The following is a 13896-nucleotide window of genomic DNA, read 5'->3' as shown; positions in this document are numbered from 1 at the left end:
ATTACCTTTAACCTTTGGTTTTGGAAGATAAACTTAAGAAGTTACAGCTCGATCGTTCTCTGTAGTCTGGACTACTGCAGTGGTGTCTGCCCCAGCCTCCATGATCTCAGCCTTTCTTTCAGAGCATTCTCTGGTCAGGAGCCCCAGCTGTCTGTAAACTGAAGGCAAAGCCATTCCCCTGCTTTAAGGTCTACACGAGTTGCCCAGTCACGTTGAAGTCTTTGAAAACAAATTATGTTTTTATGTGTTTGTTTGTGTGTGCATGCACACACGGGCCCTGGCACACATGTGGAGATCAGAGGACAACTTGCTAGAGTTAATTCTCTCCTTCTACCACGTGGGTTTCAGGCATCAAGCTCAGGTTGCTAGGGTTAGCAGCCAAGCACCTTTTATCCACGGAGGCATCTTGCCAGCCTTTGGAATGCAAGGTTAAATTCTTTACCATTTCATTTTAGGATCTTCCTAGCAAGGAGCCCAGGCTTATCTTCTGTCCTATGCCTCCCTGCTTTCTTCTTTGTATTTGTACTGCGCCAGTGTGACACTACCATGCTCTCTCATTTCTGCCTGCCTGCCCTCTCTAGAATGTCTTCAGTTTTCAAGCCACCCCCTCCCAACCCCCGCCACCACCAGGGCTCTTTATTCTCCGAGACTCCATTCAAGCACCATGTCTATAGAAAAGCATACCCGGCTCTTCAGTCTGATTAAGAGTTCCTGTCCCCTGTGCGTGGGTATCTCTAATGTGCATCTCTTGTACTGCACCTGGTACAGCATATTTCATTGTCTGTGGGTACTTCCCACACTAACCTGTGGAGGTAGCAGCTATGCACTGTCTAACTTTGTTTAGCACCCAGTACTGATTCATACACAATGTGTGTGAGTTTAGTGCACGATTGGTGAATTTATACTTCTTGTTTTATCGGTATTCTCAAATACTTTCCATTTATCTCTTTTAGAATATTTTGAAGCACAAAACAGAAATATTTTGATATGTGTTCCAGGAGAAGAAAATTACTTTTAAAAATATAACCTTATACTACCATCAAACCTAAATATAGACATTTACCCATAATATAAAATATCTGGTATTTAGATTTTGATATTAATTTATGTGGTATTTTTTTAAAAGACTTGTTTGTTTGTTTATTTACATATATGAGTGCTCTGTTTTCATGCACACCAGAATAGGGAGTCAGATCATTGCAGATGGTGGTGAGCCACCATGTGGCTTCTGGGAATTGAACTCAGGACCTGTAGGAAGGTGGCTAGTGCTCTTAACCACTGAGTCATCTCTCCAGTATTTTGATTGATTTATTTATTTTTATAGTTTTCTCAAGTCAGGATCTTAACAAGATTTATTCTTGGTATCCTTGGTCTTTGGGTCCAGACTCCTTATAGTTACCAACATCCATGGATGCTCAAGTTCCTTATATGAGAAATGGTGTAGTGATTGCAGATCACTTAAACTCGTTCGTCTTCCTGTACACTTAGATGATCTCTGAATTACTTGTAATTCTTTTTTTAAAAAAGGATTTCTTATTTTATTTTATTTTATTTTATTTTATTTTATTTTATTTTATGTGTATGAATACACTGTAGCTGTACAGATGGCCCTGAGCCATCATGTGGCTGCTGGTAATTGAACTCAGGACCTCTGCTCGCTCCGGCCCAGCTCAGGCGAAATACACTGTAGCTGTCTTCAGAGGCACCAGAAGAGGGCGTCAGATCTCATCATGGATGGTTGTGAGCCACCATGTGGTTGCTGGGATCCGAACACAGGATCTTAGGAAGAGCAGTCAGTGCTCTTACCCGCTGAGCCGTCTCGTCAGCCCTATAATTCTTGATATAATGTAAATGCTATGTAAATGGTAAGCCAACAGCTATGTAAATAGATGTTATACTGTATTGTTTGGGGACAAAAGAGAAAACTGTAGATGTTCAGTGCAAACACTTTTTAAAGACAGATTTAAATTTTTTTTTGTTTTGTTTTTTTGTACTGGGGTGCAGGGGTGTAGGCCATAGCTTGAGTGTGGAGATCAGAGGACATGGCGGACAGTTTGGCTCTTTCTTCTTACCATGTGGGTTCTGGACATTAAACTCAGATTCTCAGGCTTATGTGCCAAGCAGTTTTACCTCTGAGGCATTTGGCCAGACGTTTGGTCTTTCTTAGTGAGGGTGTTTCTCTGAAGACCAGGCCACCCTGGAACTCATTTGGAGCTCATGCTGTTCCCAGACCTACAGTCATTTTCCTGCCTCTGCTTCTGACAGTTGGGATTATAGGTGGGAGCCGTTAAAATTGGCTTCTTTCACATTAAAAAAAGTCTTGATGTTTTAATTTTGTGTGCATATAGGGTGTGCAGGGGTGTGTATTCGTGTCTGCTTGCAGAGGCCCTGGGAGGGTCTGCCATATTCTTTTGAGGCTGGGCTCTTAAGTGAACTTAGTGCTTCTGAGGTGTTTTGGGGCAAGACTGGATGCCAGCAAGCTCCAAAGAACCTCCTGGTTTTCCCTGTGATCCTCCATTGCTGGGATTAGGGGTGCATGACACTATGCCTAGCTCTGTCTGTCTGCTTGTTTGTTTAATGTGGGTGCTGGGACCCACACTCAGGTCTTTATGCTTATACAAATGCCTTTATACCAGACCAAGATTTTGATTTTTTTAAAAGATTTATTTATTTTATGTGTATGAGTACACTGTAGTTGTACAGATGACCATGAACCATCATGTGGCTGCTGGGAATTGAACTCAGGATGGCCCGCTTGCTCCAGCCCCGCTCACTCCATCCTAATACACTGTAGCTATCTTCAGACTCACCAGAAGAGGGCGTCAGATCTCATTATGGGTGGTTGTGAGCCACCATGTGGTTGCTGGGATCCGAACTCAGGACTTTCGGAAGAGCAGTCAGTGCTCTTACCCGCTGAGCCATCTCGCCAACCCCTAAGATTTTGATTTTTAAAAGATATTATTTATTTATATAGTGGGCTACCCCCCCTGTGTGTGTGTGTGTGTGTGTGTGTGTGTTAGTGAAGAGGTGCATGTATGTCATAGAGTGAGTGTGGAGGTGAGAGGATAATTTTTTAGGAGGGACTTGTCTCTTCCCACCCTGTTTTAAGGGAGGACCTCTCGTCTTTACTGCCACTAGACAGCTTCCTGGGAAAACTTCTGGCTGACTCTCTTCACTTCCATCTTACCATAGGAATGCTTGGGCTGGAATTACAGACTGAAAGCACCACATCTATTTTTTATGCCTGTTCCAGGGAGAGAATTCAGGCCGTCAAAATTACTAGGCAAGTGTTTTTACCTGCTGAGCCTTCTTGCCAGCCCCAGATTTTGATTTTTGACATGTATACGTGATAGCTTTTTTTTCAGTGATATAAGCAAGCTGTTATGTAAATGTGATAAAATATCATAAAATCAAACCGTGGATCCCTAAGCTATCAGCTGTATGAACTCATTAAAAAGTTTCCCATTTGATTTGTTAGTTTTGAGTCATGGTCACACCATATATCCCCAGAACTCCTGATCTTCTTCTCTCAGATTCCCAAGTGTGCATGCGACTGTTCCCAGCTGCCATCAATATTTCATTGAATGATTTTAGCAGTTGATCATTGCCTGTGTCTATCATTTCCTGAATGGTTGCTATGTGGGATTGATTGCTAGTCTATCATGGTCTATTCACGTATTAGTTAAAATGATTAGACTTCTCTTCCTCCTCCTCCTCCTTCTCCTTATACTCCTCTTTATCCTCTTCCTTTTTCCTTCTTCCTCCTTCTCCTCCTCCTTCCTCCCCTTCTCTTCTCCTCTTCCTCTACTCCCTCTTCTTGTACCTCTTACTCTTCCTGTTTCTTTTTGATGGCATTGAATCACATCCATGGTAGGCAACCACATTTACCCCTAAGCTGTATCCCTAGTCCTAATTTTTTCCTAAAACTAACTTTTCCTTGTCCACTGTATAGTTATAGATTTTACTTATATAGGATAAAACAAAGGAACTGATTGATTCTTTCACATTCATTGAAAGGTGATCGGTTTGTTTGTTGCTCATAATTATGAGCTCCTGTATTTTTAAAAAAGAATTATTTTTAAAAATTAATGTGTATGTGTATATGCCTTTGTCCATTTATGTGCACACTATTTGTTCAGTGCCCATGGAGTCTAGAAGAGAGTGCCCAATCTCCTAGAACCTGAGTTACTTGTAGTTGTGAGCCACCTGATGTGGGTGATGGGAACTGAACTCAGTTCTTGTGCAAGGGCAGTATATACTCTTAACCAGTGAACCATCTCTCTAGACCAAGAGATCATGGATTCTTTTATTTTTATTTTTATTTTTTTAGTTTTTTTGAGATCATAGATTCTTAGCACACTTATTATGTTTCAACTTACTGGAGATGATAGATTTATTTATTATTTATTTATTTTCTTTTTTTGTAAAATAGAAAATAATGTAAACAACTTGAAGACCATTAACTAGTAATTTTTTTTTTTTTTTTGGTTTTTCGAGACAGGGCTGTTCTGGAACTCTGTAGACCAGGCTGGCCTCGAACTCAGAAATCTGCCTACCTCTGCCTCCCAAGTGCTGGGATTAATGACATGCTTCACCACCGCCCGCCATTAACTAGTATTAACTTCGAGCAACTGCATATCCTATTAAGCACTTCCAATTGTCTGTGTGTTCTCAAGAGTTATATACTTAGAACATCAAACATGGCTAAGATGTGAACAAAAAAGACATTCATTAATATCCCACATGTGAAGGCTCAGATGCTTATAACCAGAAAGAGGAGTTGATACATTTTTTTTTTGTCCAAGGGGACTGAATTGTCACTGCCCAGCACATGAACTGGGCTTTAAACAAATTAAAGGCTCCAGAACCAGCTCTACCCCTTGTAGTAGTTTACTCACAAAACTACGCAAGCATGGAAAACAAATGTACATTTCTTGTAAGTCAAGCAATATTTCTTACTCTTTTTGTTTTTTTTTAATAATAAGATAAAATATAAGATAAAACAGAAAGTAACACATTGTAATTGGACAAAACAAACAGATGGAAAATTGCCCAGCAGAAGGCACAAGAAGCAGACCCATAAACTAAACTAAACTAAACTAAACTAAACTTGACCTATGAGGCTCAGAGAAGGGACGCTTCTTCGAGCTGCAGAGGCACTAACAATGAACACCCAGAAAGATGTCCAACCGCCAAAGCAGCAGCCAGTGATATATATTTGTGGAGAGTGTCACAGCGAAAATGAGATAAAATCCAGGGATCCAATCAGATGCAGAGAATGTGGATACAGAATAATGTGCAAGAAAAGGACTAAAAGATTGGTGGTTTTTGATGCTCGATGAAATGGGGGCGTTCAGGAGTGTCTTCATTCATACATTTGCTTCATTGATGTTTCTCTTTAACATATAGCATTTTAGCTTAGTTTACTTAATGACTACAACTGTATATCTATGATTTCATTTTAGAAATGCAATTGTATTTTAATACTTTGTATAAAGGAAATTTTGATTCAACATATGTCTTAATTTATTGTTCTTGTAATTCCTTACACAGTGAAGATTAAAAGTGTTTCCCCCCACCAAAAAAACAAAACAAAACAAAACAAACTTGACCTATGAAACTAGAAACAATAGTATATATACAAAGGATCTGTAGGGTAAAAAATAGACAAGAAAAATAATATAAATACAATAAAAAAAGAAATAAGATAAAATTTAAAAAGCAGAAAAGGAAAAGCCCTGACCGAACATTATGAGACAAGGAACATCCAATGTTGCCACTGAGTTCGTTTTCTGTTGACCACCTGCTGCAGGGGCATGCAGCCTGCCCTCAAGAGTGGTTCGTTTCCCAGTGAGACGCCCTTGGAGGAAACTAAATTTTCATTGACAAGTATTTTGTTTTTTTTTTTTTGTTGTTTGTTTGTTTTTGTTTTTGTTTTTTTGTTTTTTTGTTTTTGTTTTTTTTGAGACAGGGCTTCTGTGTGTTCTGGGTGTCCTAGAACTTACTTCATAGATCAGACTGGCCTCAAACTCACAGAGATCCACCTACCTCTCCCTCCCAAGTGCTGGATTAATGGTGTGATTGGATATTGATTCTGAGTTAGGGATGGGAACATGTGTTCACTTCTCCTTTCTTTAGGGCCCTATCTGGTGCAGACTCATGCAGGCCCTGTGTGTGCCTCAGTCTCCGTGAGTTCCTATGTAACTCCAGTCAGGTTGACTCAGAGGGCCTTGTTTTCTTAGTGTCTTCTATCCCTCTGACTCTTAGACTCTTTGTGTCTTCTCCTCCATAGGGTTCCCTGAGACCTGGGTGGGGGGGTGGATTTGATGGAAACATCCCATTTAGGGCTAAATGTTCCAAGGCCCTCTGCATCATGTCTGGCAGTAGGTCTCTGTATCTGTTCTCATTTGCTGCAGAAGGAAGCTTCTCTGTTGATGGCTGAGTCAGGCACCGATCTCTTAGTATAGCAGAATGTCATTAGGAGTCATTTTATCACTAAAAACTTAATATTTAGCAGTATTTGTTTTCACTCGTGACTATCTAGTCTTGGGTTCTTGGTCGCCCAAGCAGTGTCAGGTATGGGTTCTACCTTGTGGAGTGAGCCTTAAGTCAAATCAGATATTAGTTGGTTAGACCTACAAGATTTCGTTTTTTTGTTTGTTTTTTTTTGTTTGTTTTTTTGTTTTTTTTTTTTGTTTGTTTTTTTGAGGCAGGGTTTTCTTTGTGTAGCCCTAGCTGGTCTGTGGAGATCAGGCTGGCTTGAACTCAGAGACTCACTTGCCTCTGCCTCCTGAGTGTTGGGATGTAAGGTGTGCCCCACCACTGCCTGGCCTACTCCCACGAGTTTTCTGCCATCATTTCATTAGCATATCTTTCAGGATGGACACCTTTATAGACCAAAGGGTTGTGGCTGGACTGCTGTTTACATTCTTCCTTTGCTACTGAGTACTTTCCTGGACCTTGATGGTTTATACATGCTTGGCCTAGGGAGTGGTACTATTATAAGGTGTGGCCCTGTTGGAGTGGGTGTGGCCTTGTTGGAGTAGGTGTGTCACTGTGAGGCACTCCTTGTAACTGCCTAGAAGCCAGTCTTTTCCTAGCAGCCTTCAAATGAAGATTCAGAATACAGATGTTACATTGACCTTGTGACGGTTTGTATATGCTTGGCCCAGGGAGTGGCACCATTAGGAGGTGTGGCCCTGTTGGAGTAGGTGTGTCACTGTGTTCTTGGGCTTTAATACCCTTGTCCTAGTCCTAGCTGCCTGGAAGCCAGTATTCTCCCAGCAGCCTTCAGATGATGATGTAGAACTCTCAGCTGCTCCTACACCATTCCTGCCTGGATGCTGCCCTGCTCCCCACCTTGATGATAATGGACTAAACCTCTGAACCTGTAAGCCAGCCCCCATTAAATGTTGTTATTTATAAGAATTGCCTTGGTCATGGTGCCTGGTCACAGCAGGAAAACCCTAAAACATGTGCCAAAGATGCTAGAATGTAGGGGTAAAGGCTCCATGTAGACACCAGCTTGACTTTTCTGTTCAATCAATTGTGTAGGTGTCGTTTTCAGTAATGGGCCTTACCATCAGTTTGTGGAGAGTAACTTACTGTCTGGGCAGCACCCTGGGTTATTTGGGGGTTCCCATGGGACTCCTTTGGCCAACAATTCAATTAGATGTAACCCAGTCCAGGTACTGGAAACTTTATTTCATGACAAGAGATGTCCTGTTGGGATTCTGTCTTTTTCCTTATGTCACTTTCATACATGTATATATTTTATGAATCTTCTACTGTATTAGGTTTCCATACTGCCCCTCAAATGGTCCTTCATTTTATCTGTCTTTCCCCATACTGCCCCTCATCCCCCTCTCTCCTCGTCATCCCCACTTGATCCTCATGTTCCAGCCCCTTTCCATTCATCCATAATACAATTTTCTATTTCTAGCCCTTTCCTAGAGAGATCTTCCTGCCCCCACTCTGTGACCCCAGTCCCCTACTCTATACCTAACTTCGGCAGTTCTACAGATGTAGCTTGGCTGTCATGACTTAACAGCTAATTTCCACATCTAAGTAAATATATACCAAGTTTTCTTTCTAGGTCTGGGTTACTTCACTCAGTGATATTTTTCTAGTTCCATTTCTTTGCCTGTAAATTTCATGAAGTTATTTTTTAACAGCTCAGTAATACTCCAATGTATAAATGTAGCACATTTTCTTTATCCAGTCTTCTCTTGAGAGACATCCAGGTTGTTCCCAGTTTCTGCCTATTATGAATAGAGTGGCAGTGACCGTGGTTAGGCTAGTGTCTCTGTGGTAGGTTGAGGCATCCTTTGGGTTTATGCCCAGGAGTGATATGTTGACTCTTGAGATAGATTGATTTCCAACTTCTTGAGGAACCACCACACTGATTTCCATAGAAGCTATAAGGGTTTGCACTCCCACCAGCAATGGATGAGTGTCCCCTTCACTCTACATTTTGCCAGCAAGACCTGTCACTTGTTTTATTATCTTAGCCATCTGACAGGTGGAAAATGAAATCTCAAAGTCGTTTTGATTTGGATTTCCTTGATGAATAAGGATGTTGAACATTTCTTTAAGTGTTTCTCAGCCATTTGAGTTTCCTCTTTTGACAATTCTCTGTTTAGATCTGTACCCCATTTATTAGTTGTTGATCTTATTGCCTGTGCAAGGCTATTCCTCACTTGCTCTTCTATAAGCCTCACTGTGTCTGATTTTATGTTGAAGTCTTTGATCCATTTGGAGTTGTGATTTGTACAAGGTGATAATTATGGGTCTATTTGGATTTTTCTACATGTAGCTATCAAGTTTGTCCAGCACCATTTGTTGAAGATGCTTTTTTAAAATTCAGTGTGTATTTCTGGCTTCTTTATCAAAAACCAGGTGTCTATAGGCCTATAGATTTATGTCTGGGTCTTCAATTTATTTCATTGAGCAATGTGCCTATGCTTATACCAATACCATGCAGTTTTTATTACTATAGCTCTGTACTACAACTTGAAATCAGGGATAGTGATACTTATAGAAGTTCTTTTATTATTCATGATTCTTTTAGCTATCCTGTTTGTGTGTGTGTGTGTGTGTGTGTGTGTGTGTGTTTCTGTTGGAAGCTGAAAATTGTTGTTTCAAGATCTGCAAAGAATTGTGTTGGAATTTTGATGGGGATTGAATTTCATTGAATCTGTAGATTACTTTCTGTAGGATAACCATTTTTACTGTACTAGTTCTACCAATCAATGAGCATGAGAGATCTTTCCATATTCTGATACCTTCTTCAATCTCTTTAATGCCTTAAAGGTTTTATCACACAAGCTTTTACTTGCTTGGTTAGAGTTATCCAAATATTAGAGTTATAATATTTTATATTATTTGAGGCTATTGTGAAGGGTGTTGTTTCCCCGATTCCTTTCTCAGTTCATTTGTTGTTTGTATATAGGAGGCTACTGATTTGGGTGTGTTAATTTTATATTCAACTATTTTGCTAAAAATGTTTATCAGCTTTAGGAGTTTCTTGGTGGAATTTTTAGGGTCACTTATGTGTACTATCATATCATCTGTGAATAGTGACACCTTAACTTCTTCCTTTCCAATTTGTATCCCCTTGATCTCCTTTTGTTGTCTTATTGCTCTAGTTAGAACTTCAAGTATTATCTTGAATAGATATGGGGAGAATGGGCAGCCTTGTCTAGTTCCTGATTTTGGTGGGATTGCTTTGAGTTTCTCTCCATTTAATTTGATGTTGGCTTACTGTAAACTGCCTTTATTATAATGAGGTGTGTTCCTTGTATCATTAATATCTGCAGGACTTCTATCATGAAAGGTTGTTGGATTTTGTTAGATGCCTTTTCTGCGTCTAATGGGGTGATCATGTAGTTTACATTTTTCCGTTTGTTCATATGATGTGTTACATTTATCAGTACATGTATAGTGAACCAGCCCTGCATTATGGTTGATGATCTTTTTGTTGTGTTCTAGGATTTGGATTGCATGTATTTTATTGAGTAGTTTTATGTCTATGTTCTTAAGGGAAATTGGTCTGTAATTCTCTTTCTTTTTTGGATCTTTATGTGGTTTGGGTATCAGGGTAACTATAGCCTCATAAAAGAAACTGTGCACTGTCCCTTCTGTTTCTATTTTGTGGAATAATTTGAGGAATATTGGGATTAGCTCTTCTTTGGAAGTCTGTTAGAATTCTGCACTAAAATCATCTGGTCCTGGCCTGTTTTTGGCTGGTGGAATTTTAGTTACTGCTGCTATTTCACTAGGGGTTATAGGTCTGTTTAAATTGCTTGTCTGATTTTGATTTGAATTAGGTAAATGGTATGCATGGGAAAAATTATCCATTTCTTTTAGCTTTTCCAATTTTGTGGAGTACGGTTTATTAAACTATGTCTTAATGAGTCTCAAAATTTCCTCAGCGTCTGTTGTTATGTCCCCACATAATTTCTTATTTTCAATTAGTTTAAAAATAAGATTTACTTGTTGTATTTTATACACATGAGTGTTTCGCCTGTGTGTGTGTACACACACACACCCACACACCCCACACACACACCCCATGGTGTCTACAGAGGTCAGAAGAAGGCATCATTTGTCTTGGAACTGGACTTAAGGACAGTTGTGAGTTACCACGTGGGAGATGGCAACTAAAGCTGGGCACTCTACATGAGCAACCAGTGCTGCTAACCTCTGACCCATCTCCCCATCCCCATTAATTATTTAATTTTATAGCCTACCGGTAGCGGGCCAACCATGGGAACATAGACAACCTACCAAGTGCCATCTTCCTGAAGAAAGCTGTCTCTTCTTCCCAAGCAGCGATCAGTAGATCCTCAGCTATGGGTTACACCTTGTGAGTCCTTTGCTTTTCAATGCTGGTTTCTTGATCGGTTTGATCTTGTGCAGGTCCTGTGTAGGTAACCTTGCTTCTGTTGGTGTGTTAGCTCTGTCATATCCAAAAGATAATGGTTCCCGGTAGTGCTTTCTAATTCTGGCTCTTACCAGTTTTGTTGCCATCTGCAAAAAGAAGTTTCTCAGGTGAGGAATGAATACTTGTTTTTATTTTTTTTAAGGACAGAGTTGTGTAGCCCAGGAGGGCCTGAAACTTGCTATGTATCCAAGGATGATCCAGAATTCCTGATTCTTCCACTCCTACTTCCCAAGTGCTAGAAACACAGATGTAGGACACCATGTAGTGTATATATAGTGCTGAGGCCCAAACTCAGTGCATGCTGGGCTAGCGTCTTACCTACAAAACTATGTATCCAACTTTTTGGATTGTTTTTAAATCTGAAAATTTCTACTTGGGGCTAGTGGCACTTCTTTAAGATGCCTTAGAGCCATAGATGGTCCTGGTCATTTTGAAATGTTAGCATATTCCCAGCACATTTAGTTGATTTTCTGCCTGAGACTTGAAATCCACTGTTTCTTTGAGGAATTCTTGTTTCTTTTAGTGATAAATAATATTCTAGGGTCATGGAGTAGATGTAAACTGTGCTATGTAATCTGGATTGTTCGTATTTATTTTGAAGTCTTTGTCATAGACAGAGCCACCAGTGTGTGTGTGTGTGTGTGTGTGTGTGTGTGTGTATACACATGGCTGTGTGCTGGAGAACAATTTTGGATGTTTTTAAAATGCTGTCTACATTTTTATTTGAACTTTGACACAGGCTCTTTTCACTCACTGGCATGGTACCTGTATAATGGGAAGACTGGCTGGCCAATGATTTCTAGGGGGTCTCCCATTTTCTGTCTCCATGGTTACAGGATGAAAAGCACGAGGCATCATGTCTTGCATTTTTACTTGTATTCTGGGGCTTGAACTTAAGTCCTCATACTTGTATTACAAGCACCTTACCAACTGAATTGTATTTCTAGCCCAAGTGTGTGTGTGTGTGTGTGTGTGTGTGTGTGTGTGTGTGTGCCTACAGAAGTGTAGATATATGTGCATGTGTATGCCTGTGCACATGAGTGTGGAGGTCAGAGGTCAACCTTTAGTATCACCCTTAGTTGTTCACCTACATGGTAACTCACAGCCTTCTTTCCCAGTAACCCCAGTTCCAGGGATTCCAGTGCCCTGTTTGGCTTCCATAGGTACTAGACACACACACGGTGCACAGACATATGTGCAGATAAAACACCCATACGCATAAGGTAATAAAATAAAACAAAAAAGCAATTAGTCCTCATGGTTTTTAGTAAGCACTTTATTGAAGGAACCGTCTGTCCAGACTCCCCTCCCCCAAGTATTATTTTTATTTTTATTTTTATTTTTTTTGGTTTTTGGTTTTCTGAGACAGGGTTTCTCTATGTAGCTCTGGCTGTCCTGGAACTCACTCTGTAGACCAGGCTGGCCTGGAACTCAGAAATCCGCCTGCCTCTGCGTCCCAAGTGCTGGGATTAAAGGCGTGCACCACCACTGCCCAGCCCAAGTATTATTTTTAAAAAGAGAAAATATTTCATATGGTCATAATGATATATAGAAATGAAAATTTTAGAATTGGAGGTTTAATTCAAGTTCTTTGATTTTTGTATTTGTGTTACTTATTCCTTAATGAAAAATTTACCTTCTGAACACAGTAGTAACATAATTATGCATTTGTTTGATACTGCTGTGTATTTTAACAATTTCATAAGAGTATCGATTGGTTTACAAAGAAATGATTCTTGCAAAGAGCTGAGGTTTTCTTTCTGATACTTTTGTCAAAAAAATTATACCCTTGAAATAATTCATCTCTGTGTAGATAATTATAAATTGATGCTTGATATACATGCTTATTTTTTTTTCTATTTGGCTTTCAGATTTGGATCTGTGTGCCTCTGTCTCCTGAGTGCTGGGGTTAAAGATGTGTCCCTCCATGCCAGGGTGGCTTTGAACTGCTTATCCTCTTTTTTCTACTCCCTGGACACTGACTACTGTAGTTGCAGGCATGTGCCCCCATACTTGGTTTATATAGTATGGGATATTGAACCCAGGGTCTTGTATGTGCTAGGCAAGCATATTTCCAACTGAGCTATAACCTCATCTTGGTAAATTTATTTTTTATTGTTTCTTTGATTTAATTTCATTTTATAATTTTGTGAAATAGCTACATGAATCTAGAGACAAATCTAGAAAGTAAAGTTGCATTCAGAGAGGTCAGATTTTCCTGGGCACAGCTCATGCCTTTAATCCTAGGCGGGAGAGGCAGGGCCATCTCTGGGAGTTTGAGGGTCAACCTGATCTAAATAGCAGATTCTAGGATATAGTCAGGACTATACAGAGAAACCCTGTCTCAGGCAAATAGAGATGTCAAATACTGATCTTTGACCCTTCTTCCAGATTTTCCCCTTCTTGTATGGGAACATTTTTTTTTTTTTTAATTTTTGCTTATATTGAAAAGTGTTGGGGCTGGCGAGATGGCTCAGTGGGTAAGAGCACTGACTGCTCTTCCAAAGGTCCTGAGTTCAGATTCCAGCAACCCCACATGGTGGCTCACAACCACCCATAATGAGATCTGATGCCCTCTTCTGGTGTGTCTGAAGACAGCTACAGTGAATTACACTGGAAGGAGAGGGGCCGGACCAAGTGGGGCTGAGCAAGGGAGCCGGCAGAGGTCCTGAGTACAATTCCCAGGAGCCACACACATGATGGCTCACGGCCATCTGTACAGCAACACTGTACTCATACACATAAAATAAATAAATCTTAAAAAAAAAGAGTTACAAACATCAAGCAAAGCATTCAATCTTACTCTTAAAAAAAAAGAAAAGTGTTACATATTTTAAATCTCACACTTTATAGTTTAAATGTGGCTAACTGGCCAGGTAGTGATGGTTCATGTCTTTAATCCCAGCACTTGGGAGGCAGAGGCAGGCGGATTTCTGAGTTCGAGGCCAGCC

The 13896-nt window shown here is 40.2% G+C and overlaps 1 protein-coding gene and 1 pseudogene across 1 annotated transcript in view; both read left to right on the top strand.

The window, feature by feature from the left end:
- The window catches only part of Trmt2b (tRNA methyltransferase 2 homolog B), a 55674-nt gene that overhangs the window by 16390 nt on the left and 25388 nt on the right, over positions 1 to 13896 (top strand). The gene's annotated exons all lie outside the window — the stretch shown is intronic.
- Positions 4717 to 5411, top strand: LOC116088704 (annotated as a pseudogene).

The sequence above is a fragment of the Mastomys coucha genome, chromosome X, assembly GCF_008632895.1.
Source record: "Mastomys coucha isolate ucsf_1 chromosome X, UCSF_Mcou_1, whole genome shotgun sequence".
NCBI lineage: Eukaryota > Metazoa > Chordata > Mammalia > Rodentia > Muridae > Mastomys > Mastomys coucha.
This window is presented reverse-complemented; position numbering and strand designations above follow the sequence as displayed.